This window comes from Eufriesea mexicana, unplaced genomic scaffold (assembly GCF_001483705.2).
Source record: "Eufriesea mexicana isolate 0111107269 unplaced genomic scaffold, ASM148370v2 scaffold1477, whole genome shotgun sequence".
NCBI classification, from domain to species: Eukaryota; Metazoa; Arthropoda; class Insecta; order Hymenoptera; family Apidae; genus Eufriesea; species Eufriesea mexicana.
In genome coordinates this window covers 699481-710728 of record NW_016909593.1, presented here as the reverse complement: position 1 = coordinate 710728, position 11248 = coordinate 699481, and the positions used below count along the sequence as shown (strand labels likewise).

The 11248-nt window shown below is 32.6% G+C and overlaps 1 protein-coding gene across 1 annotated transcript in view; it reads left to right on the top strand.

Moving 5' to 3' along the window:
- Positions 1-11248, top strand: part of rsh (Rap GTPase activating protein radish) — an 86655-nt gene that overhangs the window by 14501 nt on the left and 60906 nt on the right.

Below are 11248 nucleotides of genomic sequence, written 5' to 3'. Positions count from 1 at the left end.
ACACGAAGACTGAACAATCCTGGAAGGCAAAGGATATTTTTCTGCATAAATTTAATTCGGGATAATTGATAAATCGTGACTTCGCGTCGATATCGTTTCAAATTTCGCGCCACTCGTAAGTAGTATAGCCCGTGCATGGTCAACGCTAAGAGAGAGTTCATTACGGAATATGATTTATTATAATCGATAATATACACTGATTTTATCCTAATACACATGATAATAGGATAGATAGTATTATTGATTATTATTTATCATTTTTTTCACACAACGAAAGTTCTCCATTTTTAAATTTGTAAGTATGCATTCGTTTTTTAATCACATTTTATCAAAGTTTCATTCTGAACTGGGAATTTAATCAAATCATTGCATTTCCTTGTATTTACACAAATTTTATTTTTAATGATACGGAATTTCGAAATGTAAAATAGAAGGAATATATTTATGCTAAATTTAAAATAAAAAAATTAGACGAACTGAACTAGGAGGACAAATTTTTGTTAATTAGTTAGGTTACGAAGTTATATTAATATAACTTATAATTATCATTCGTTTATTATAATTTTTTCCATTATTTTACTTCACTCTTCCTGTCATTTAAATTTTCCCCCCCCCCCTGCATATGAAATCAAAGAAATCCAAAATCCAAAATCCAAAATAGAAATATGAATTTACTGTATTGATAATTTTTCATTTTTAATTTTTCAATTTTAATTTTTCACACATGATCCAATTTCATCTGAAATTTTCAAAATCCCAATTACAAAATCCAAAAAAGCATCAAGGGTATTTACAAAGTCCAAAAGTTATTAAAAATTTGCACGAAGCTTAAAAATTTTCTAAAATTCCTAAGACATCCCAAAATTACTAGCAATTCCAAAAAAATTCAAAAATTGCTAAAAATTCCTGCAATAATTCTCCCATATCCCACGAAATTTAAAAAATCGTCGGGAATTCCAGAGAGGTTCAAACTAAGTAATAATTTAAAAATAAATATTTAAATCGTCAAAACTTCCCATAAACTTTCAAATCTCGTTCAAAATTGCCGCGCGTTCTGAAAAGATTCAGCGAGCGGTCGCGAAATGCGTTCAAATTTCGCGCCATCGATACATCTCGAACGAGTCGTAGTCGAGAGTGCGGCATGCGCTCTGAGGGCGCGTTCACGGTGTGGAGCCGGCATCGCGACACTGTGCAGCGTCTCCGTGGACGCAGGCGTGGTGCCAGCCCCTCTAGTTTCGCCGCAGTGACACTGGGTGCATGACAGTCGCTAGCCAGCCGAAGAGGAAACCAGCCTCGAAGAGCTGCTGCCAGCCGAGCGTGTGCGTGTTCTTCTCGTGACGAGACGCGTTCCGTGGCTGATCCAGGTGTCCTAAAGGTGCAGAACCCATCATCCATCCGACAGGACACGAGCTCTGCAAACCCCGAGCCATGCAGGTCTCCAGGACTCAGTGATCGTGGATCGACTGATTGTCCTGATCGACGATCGAAGCAGTGAACGTCCTGACAGGATCAACCGTGTCCACCTGGACCTCTGAACAGGCATCAAGGAACAGGATCATCCCTCAGACTCCTGAATCATTACTCTCGCAAGTGTGCATTCCTTCTCCAGTCTCGTGTTGACAAACCACCTTGTACCTCCTCTCACTCAGCAGGAGGATCACCTGTTCGGTCTGCAGTGTGTTTACCAGCACGACGAGTCTATTGTGAGCCGGAACAGGATTGATTCCGATCAAAGCCAATAGGAGGATCCAGCTGTTCCATGACAGCAGTTGGACCGTTTGAATTTTCCATGAGGCAGATGGGTGGTGCCCTTCTGACAGTGATCGAAGGATCTACCTAGGGATCGATTGATCAATTGACGCGTGTCCACCTGCAGGACTCGCCCTGCCAGCGTGTCCTTGATACTCCCGAACCAGACTGACCCAGTGACCAGCGACAGGACGCAACCACTTGTGGCGGTTATCGAGTGTCACGACTGCTCCAAGCCGGTCTGAACATTCGTCTAGCTATTATTCTGTCGGGGCTAAAGGGGTAGCAGCTGTCCTCGCGCGTTCCTCGATGAGCATAGGCTGCTGTCTGATCAGTGGTGCGCGCGTTAATCGCGGATTTGTCGCGTTCGCGGTGTGACCGTGTGACATGTGACACTGATCGAGGCGTGCTTGGAGTGTGATGGGCGAAAGGAATCGCTACGTCCACGAAGGATTCCCTTTGACCAGCGACGGGATGAGGTTGCCGCCTTTCGAGCTGACGCTTCGTCGGAGGTAGGCCGTGCGTAGGTTCGTCGTGTCTCTTCACTCAACTTTTCGACCAGTTTAATGTCAATTTCTTTTCAGACTCTTCTTATCTGATCTTCTCTGTCTTTTGCTGTTTATTTCTAATCCTCGTTGTGTTTTATTTCTACTTTATTTTCTGTCATGTCTGTTGTATTCTTAGGCTCTTTGAGTGGGAGTCAGGAGTGTCTGGGATATTATATGTTTGGGCTACTGGATTGACAGTCGGTAGCATCCTGTGTATTATATTTTTAAGAAATTAGACTGGCAATTGTTAGGCTATTGTATTCTCGGGTTATAGGACTGACAGTCAGTAGTGCCCAGTGTATTATATCCTTAGGCTAATTGACTGTCAAGCAGTAGTGTCCTGTCTATTTTATTTTTAGGCTATTAGTTTGGCAGTCGCTAGTGTATCATACCTTTTGGCAATCATTAATGTCCAGTCTATGGCAATTATTAAGTTATTATATTCTCAGGCTATTGCACTGTCAGTCTGTAGTGCCTAGTGTATTATATCCTTAGACTAATTGACTGTCAAGCAGTAGTGTCTTGTCTATTTTATTTTTAGGCTATTAGTTTGGCAGTCACTAAAAAGTCACTAAAAACTATGATATCTTTTGGCTATCAGACTGGGAATCATTAGTGTTCAGTCTATTAAATTTTTAGAGTATTAGACTGACAGCCACTGGTGCCCAGTCTATGACATTTTTAAGCTACTAGATTGTCAATTACTAATATCTATCCATTATTTTCTTGAGCTTTTAAACTAGCAGTCAGTATTGCTACGTAGTCTATTATACTTTTAGGCTATTAGTTTGGCAGTCACTAGTCTGTGATACCTTTTGGCTATCAGATTGGCAATCATTAGTGTCCAGTCTATTATACTTTTAAAGTATTAGACTGACAGTCTACTAGATTGTCTATCCATTATTTTCTTGAGCTTCTAAATTAACAGTACTGTAACCTAGTCTATTATACTTTTAGGGTATTACACTGACAATTACTGGTACCCAGTCTCTGACATTTTTAAGCTACTTGATTGTCAATAACTAATATCTATCTATTATTTTCTTGGGCTTTCAAACTAGCAGTCAATACTGCAACCTAGTCTATTATACTTTTAGGTCATTAGATTAGTAATCATTAATGTCCAATCTATTCTAGTTTCGGCTATTCTATTAACAGTCACTGGGATCCAGTATATCATACTTTTAGGCTATTAGTCTGGTAGCCAATAGTACCCAGTTAATGATACTTTTAGACTATTAAATTGGCAATCACTAATATTCTGTCTATTATTTTCTTGAGCTATTAGACCAGTAGTCAGTACTGGTGTCCAGTCTATTATATTCTTAGGCTATTAGACTAACAGTCAATAGTGTCCTGTCTATTATACTTTGGGCTTTTACTAAAATACTCGCACTGATAGCTGGCCAAGAAGGAAAAACTCAATTCCAGTTAGGAGTTTAGGTTTATTAGCACTGTTGGGACGTTTTTATCGTTCAAAATCCTTCCTCCAGTCATCAGACCTGACATGTCTTTGTTGGCCAGGATCGCGATAGCGGGAAACGACGCTCGACTCGCGATTTTTCTGCTCACGATCGCTGCTTGCTGGACGCTGGATGATCCTGATCACGAGTTTACCCCCGGCTCTGATTAAATTCGAGAGGATCTCTAATTGCGAACGAGGATTCGTTCTAGGTGCTTTTAATCTTCTGGACGTCGCTTCACGGGAGATTGCGATGGAGGTTTCGCGATTGCATATTATATTGGTCGCGGAGAGGAAAGTTGATGGGATTTTTAATTTTGTATTAGCTTCATTTCTTCTTTATTTGCTCGGGCAGGTTAGTTTTTGGAAGCACAGAAATTCATCGTTTCTTAAATCCTTCTTCATTCCGTTTAGTGTTCACTCTTGCTCGCCACTTTTCAATTGCCTGTGTTAATTTATTTATTTATTACGAAAATTTGGGCTATCTTTTTTTGATTATTTTTCTTTAGAAACAGTTTGATCGAAATTCCATTATTGAACATTTTATTGGTACGGGAATATTTGCGGAGGGTAAATGGAATTTTTTATTTTGTATTAGTATTAGTTCCATTTTTCCTTTTATTCGTTTTAAGGTATTATTTTTTGAAAGATGGAAATTAATTAATTTTTATTAATTTCGTGTACTGATTCTCTATGCAAATTTATTTATTCATTTTGTCTGTGTAGGATTCTTAATCCTCGCTATTAAAATATTTTTTCACTATTCTCTTATTGCAATCTTTATAATTGAAGATTATAGGGACAAAATTTGATGCATCGTGTTTTTATAAAAGAAAAAATCATTTTTTTTATTCAGTTTTCAGATTGTTTGAAAAACTTCAAAATATCGATCATCAGGAGATAATGCTGATCTTGTTCTCTCATTACACCCTATTCTGATGAACTTGTTCCCCCATTGCACTCTGCTAAGAAGGTTCATAACTATCGATAACCAATATTATAGCATTTATGTCATAATATCACTTGTTTTATCGATCTTCCACGAAATTTCGTAGATTTATCAGCTATTTTTAGGAGACTCATATTTCTGGACCTAACAGGTTGTTCCCCCTTTTGACTATACCGCATTAGAATAACTTCTTTCAGCCATCAAACACATTTTTTCCCCTGAATAATTAATATCGAATTTTTAGATAATTTTTAAATAATTCAAATTAATTATTATCTAAATAATCGTAATTCAAAATTGCACGATAAAAATGGGAAAATTAAAAATAGAACCTTGAGATTCGATTAATAAATATATTTTTAATAACCATTCTTAGTAACAAGAATCCTGGTATTTGTTATTGTTTAATTAACGTTGACAGTCTCGTTAAAATATAAATTTATTCAAGAACAAAGTTCGTAGTTGAATAATGTACAAGATAAAATTATAGCTACGGCCCTGTCTATAATTTATTCGATAAAAAATGTGTCTTTTATCGTCTTAAATGCGAAAAAAGAATATTTCATTTCGCAGATATTATTTCATTAATATCGTCATGTATTATTTATTTATTATTATTTTATTCGTGTTCGGTATAATTTTGGATTTAAAAGGGAAGAAAAATCTTCGAGTTATTACGTATAAGGTAATGAAGCAGTATGAATTTCTGTTGTATAGTAACTGTAATTCTTATTAGGCATAACGAGTAATATCGTTAAATTGTAACGCGTCCAATTATCGTATGATAATTCGTATTATAAGAATTATTCTGCTCGTTTGATGAGGTAGGCCTTGCTGCATTACAAAGGAATAAGCCAAATGCTCTTCACATGATCTCCACCTATTTATCATCTTGTTATTTTCATGTTTATCTTGACCCGCAACCTTTTCATAATTCAAATGCAATTACATATTCTACTTGTTAGCTATTTCGAGTTTAATAGGAGAAAAAATATTCTGGAGAGTTTTAAAAAATATTTTCTACGTTTTGGGACGATGACAAATTTTTAAATTTCTGAAAAAGGGTCTGACGATGTTACCATTATTTTTGGAAAATGTTAGGGTAATGCAATAATTATTTTTATAATAATTTACTTTACTTTACTTAATTAACTTTAACTTACTTAACTTAATTAATTAATAATTTACTTTACTTAATTTACTTTACTATAATTCATATCAAATTAAATTTTTATATAATAGTTCTCCATTTTCAAAATGCGTAAGAATAAATATTCTTCTTCTATTAATAGAAAATGATCTACCTATTTTTGAAACGTATTTCAAGAATTTTTCAGTATTAATTAGAACATAGTGAATTACACGATTTAAAATTTAGTATAAATATTATATAAAAATATTATATAATATGCAAATAAAAATTCTCAAAGTATGTATAAAATAGAAAATTGCATGGTATTAAAAATCGTGAACATTTTTCACAAATTTTTGAGAAGAATAGGAGCAGTCATTCAGGATAGCAATAGATATTCATATTAAAATGGGAACACTAAAATGAAAAATTAAATTTTTATATAAAAGTTCCCCATTTTTAAAATGAGTAAGAATAAATATTCTTCTTCTGTTAATAGAAAATGATCTACCTATTTTTGAAACGTACATCAAGAATTTTTCAGTAATAATTAGAGCACAGCAAACTACACGATTTAAAATTTGGAATAAATATTATACAAAAATATTATATAATATGCAAATAAAAATTCTCAAAGTATGCATAAAATAGAAAATTGCATGGTATTAAAAATCGTGAACATTTTTCACAAATTTTTGAGAAGAATAGAGACAGTCTCAGAGTCGAGTGATTTTTAATACCGAATAATCCCTGATTCTAGAATCAATACTTGAAAATCTAATTTTGGTCTTCCTAGTGGGGATGCCCAGCGAGCTTAATTTACTCTTCCACAAACAATGTATGTGAGTTACAACAATGGGAATATTGGAAAATACACGTACGTCAAGTGACATTTCGCACATGTGAACATTTCATTGAAATGAAAAGAAGATATAATACGTGAAATGTCTCGCGAAGAAGGAAGTAAAGTTCCACACGTGACAATCCATCATGGCGATATACACTTACATTCTTACCATATCGATATAAAGATATTAATTTCCATATCGCTTACTCGTCTTTCATTTTTCTCCATAAATGAAATTGAAACTATCAAATACTACAATTTTCCTCCCTTAATTTTTCAACACCCTATAACCCTACATAACCTCAAATTTTATTCCATTTGAATATCATTGAATTATTATGTATTATTCTAATACTTTGTCGATTTTACTTTATTTTTTAATATTCCAGTATTATAAATTGAATTATAAATTTTGTTATTATTGTTGTTTAATTTGATATCCAAATTGGGATTATAGAGGGTTAACTTTTCGCCTCTCCGCCATAATTTTTCAAAATTTCAATTCTATAATGTAAGATAATAATTGATAATGTCTTTCATTTTTCTCCCTAATTAAAATTGAAACTATCAAATACTATAATTTTCCTCCCTTAATTTTTCAACCTCCTATAACTCTATGTAACCTCAAATTTTATTCCATTTGCTTATCGTTGAATTATTATGAATTATTTTGATACTTTATCAATTTTATTTTATTTTTTAATATTGCAGTCTTATAAATTGAATTATTAATTTTATTATTATTGTGATTAATGTGATTATAGAGGGTTAACTTTTAGTCTCTCTGCCATAATCTACCCCATTAGCCAATCCCCCCTTTTTATGCGGAAAAATTTATTTACATAGTTTCCTTTTTACATTTTTCAAAATTTCAATTCTACAATGTGAGATAATAATTGACAATGTCTTTCATCTTTCTCCCTAATTGAAATTGGAACTATCAAATACTACAATCTTCCTCTCTTAATTTTTCAACCCCCTAACCTCAAATTTTATTCCATTTGAATATCATTGAATTATTATGAATTATTTTAATACTTCGTCGATTTTATTTTATTTTTAATATTTCAGTATGAAAAATTTCATTATAAATTTTATTATTGTTATTTAATTTAATATCCAAACTGTGATTATCGAGGGTTAATTTTTTTATACGAATTATCGTCACCCTGCCATAATCTACCTCACCAGAAAAAGAATTTTATATTTTGTACAGCTATTATACAGTTTTATACAGATTTTCTAATTTTACATTTTCTAGTTTTTTTCTAAATACTTTTCTACGACTTTCTAAAATTCTAATTGTACAATGTAAGATACCAAATGATAATTGCATAGAATAATTATGGATAATTAAAATGCTATGATAAAAATCATTTCCACTGCAACATTGCAGTCCACAATAATTTTTCCAAAATAATTCATTATTTTTACTAATTGGAAAAACAAAATATCCAAAACCATTTTTATACTTTCGCTAATTTGAATTCCAATAATGGGGGTTGATAGAGAACTACGAACTCCGATCATTCTTAACACACTCCTCACTGTACTTCCACACATAATCAATTTTTTGATACGACTATAGCTACCCCAAGATCACAAATCAATCCGAAAACGCAACCCAGTGAAACCGTCCAGACAAAGACGATACCTGCCTGGAGAACTCGAGTCCCCGGCAAGAAGCCAGTCGTTATTAAAAAGAAAGGGGAAAAAGGGAGAAAAAGTTGGAATAACTCGCAGCCCGGAAGTCGTTACAACGCTTCTTCCGGCGCTCCTGTTGCGCCAAGCTCGAGTCCTCGTTCCACCCTTGAATACGCCTGGCCTCGTGATTATCGTCGAAGAATTCCTCCTCGCTAACCCCTGCGCGAAAGTTCGCCGGCACGCTCGTTGTCTTCTTTCCAAAGGGCCCCGACAATGAGTTCCTTCGTTCGTGAATTTAATTACCACTGGCCGGGACAATGGGGCGCGGGCGAGAAAGCCGGAGGAATTCTCGCTTTGCGGCCAGTGGAAATGTTTGTCTCTGGGTTTGTTAACTGAAGGAGAGCAGTTTGGGGATCGTTTGAACCCGGGGTCCGATCGCCGCGATATTTTCTTTGCGGGTGAAGAAGTTCGGGAGAGGAGGGTTGAGGGGCAGATTGAGGGCGAGGTTCGCAGGGATGTTTTGATGCCGGGGTTGGGTCCGATGGAGATGGATCGATTCGTTGGAATTAAAATTGTATGACGGCAATGAGCCTTGGCTAGGGTGCTTTCGCTGAGAGAGATAAGATACAGGGTAGAGGATAATATTGTTTTGCTTCGGTGCATTGTCTGAGGGTGGTGGGCATTTTGAATGTTACTCAGACGTGTTTTAAATCGTTTATTGGGTTTCTCTTATTCGATATTTTGTTATTTTATAATGGATTATGACAGATGAAATAATTAATTTCAGCTGAATAATTGTACATAATTATGTCTGAGGGTGGTGGGTATTTTGAATGTTATTCATACGTGTTTTATTCATCGTCCATTGGGTTCCTCTTATTCGATATTTTATTATTTTATAATGAATTATGATAGACGAAATAATTTATTTATTTTTGAATTAATTTTTATTAATTGAACTGAATAATTATGTCTGACATAATATGTATAATTATGTTTGAGGGTGGTGGGCATTTTGAATGTTATTCAGACGTGTGTTAAGTCGTTCATTGGGATTTCTTACTCAATATTTTATTATTTTATAATGGATTATAATAGACGAAATAATTTATTTATTTTGAATTAATTTTTATTAATTGAACTGAATAATTATGTCTGACATAATATGTATAATTATGTTTGAGGGTGGTGGGCATTTTGAATGTTATTCAGACGTGTGTTAAGTCGTTCATTGGGACTTCTTACGCAATATTTTATTATTTTAAAATGGATTATGATAGACGAAATAATTTGTTTATTTTTGAATTAATTTTTATTAATTGAACTGAATAATTATGTCTGAGGGTGGTAAGTATTTTGAATGTTATTCATACGTGTTTTATTCATCGTTCATTGGGTTCCTCTTATTCGATATTTTGTTATTTTATATGGGATTATCATAGACGAAATAATTTATTTATTTATGAATTAATTTTTATTAATTGAGCTGGATAATTGTACATAATTATGTCTGAGGGTGGTTGGCATTTTTAATGTTATTCAGACGTATTTTAAATCGTACATTAGGTTTCTCATACTCGATATTTTGTTATTTTATAATGGAATGTGATAGACGAAATAACTAACTTATTTATGAATTAATTTTTATTAATTTTGTTGAATAATTGTACATAATTATTATGTACAAATGGCTATTTCATTTGAGATTCAATTTGTAAAATAAAAGGAAAAAGTGGTTCGTTCTGTATTTATTTTTCAAAATTGTTTCAGAGTATTTTAAATTATTTATGGGATTGAAAAATTGAATGCAATTGTAGTTATATCATCTGAAATTTAATTTAGCAAAATGACATTGTTTCTCATACTCGATATTTTGTTACTTTATAATGGAATATGATAGACGAAATAATTTACTTATTTATGAATTAATTTTTATTAATTTTGTTGAATAATTTTACATAATTATTATTAGGTACAAATGGCTATTTCATTTGTGATTCAATTTGTAAAATAAAAGGAAAAAGTGGTTCGTTCTGTATTTATTTTTCAAAATTGTTTGGGAGTGTTTTAAGTTATTTATGAGATTGAAAAATTGAATGCGATTGTAGTTATATCATCTGAAATTTAATTTGGTAAAATGAAAGGACAGAATTGTTTGGTTTTTTATTTTTCTACTTGTGTGTATTGTTCAATTTGTGTAGGTGTTTCTAAATATCGTCCAGACGTGTTTCAAATTATTTATGGGATTAAAAAATTGAATGCGATTGTAGTTGTACTGAGATTTAATTTGGTAAAATAGGAAAATAAAATCGTTTTGTTATTTCATATTTTCATTTTTCTGTTTGCGTGTATTTCTTAATTGGGATACGTGCTTTGAAATGTTGTTTGAGCTTGTTTTAAATTATTTATCAAATTAAATAATACAATGTGATACTAGATAATAATTCGTCTGAGATTTTATTTGATAAAATAATGGGATAAAATCGTTTCTTTTTCTATATTTTTTTATTTATTTATTTGAGTGCATTGTTTAATTGAGATAGATATATTAAATTATTGTTCAGATGAGTTTCAAATTGTCTATCAAAAATTGGTTTAAAAAATTGAGTGTAAGTCTAACAATTACGCCTGAAAATTTATTTGGTAAAATAATAAAATAAAATTGTTTTGTTCTTTATTTTTCATATTTTCCTATTTATGCACAATGCTTAATTCAGATAAATATTTTTAAACACTATTCAGGCGTGTTTTAAATTACTTACAGAGTAAAATTATTGATCACGACACTAGTTATATCACCTGCTTCTTAATTTGATAAATAGAATAAAAGATCAAAATTGTTTTATTTTTCTATTTTTCTATTTCTATGCATTCCTCGATGAAGTATATATATTTCAAGATATTATGGGACTAAAGA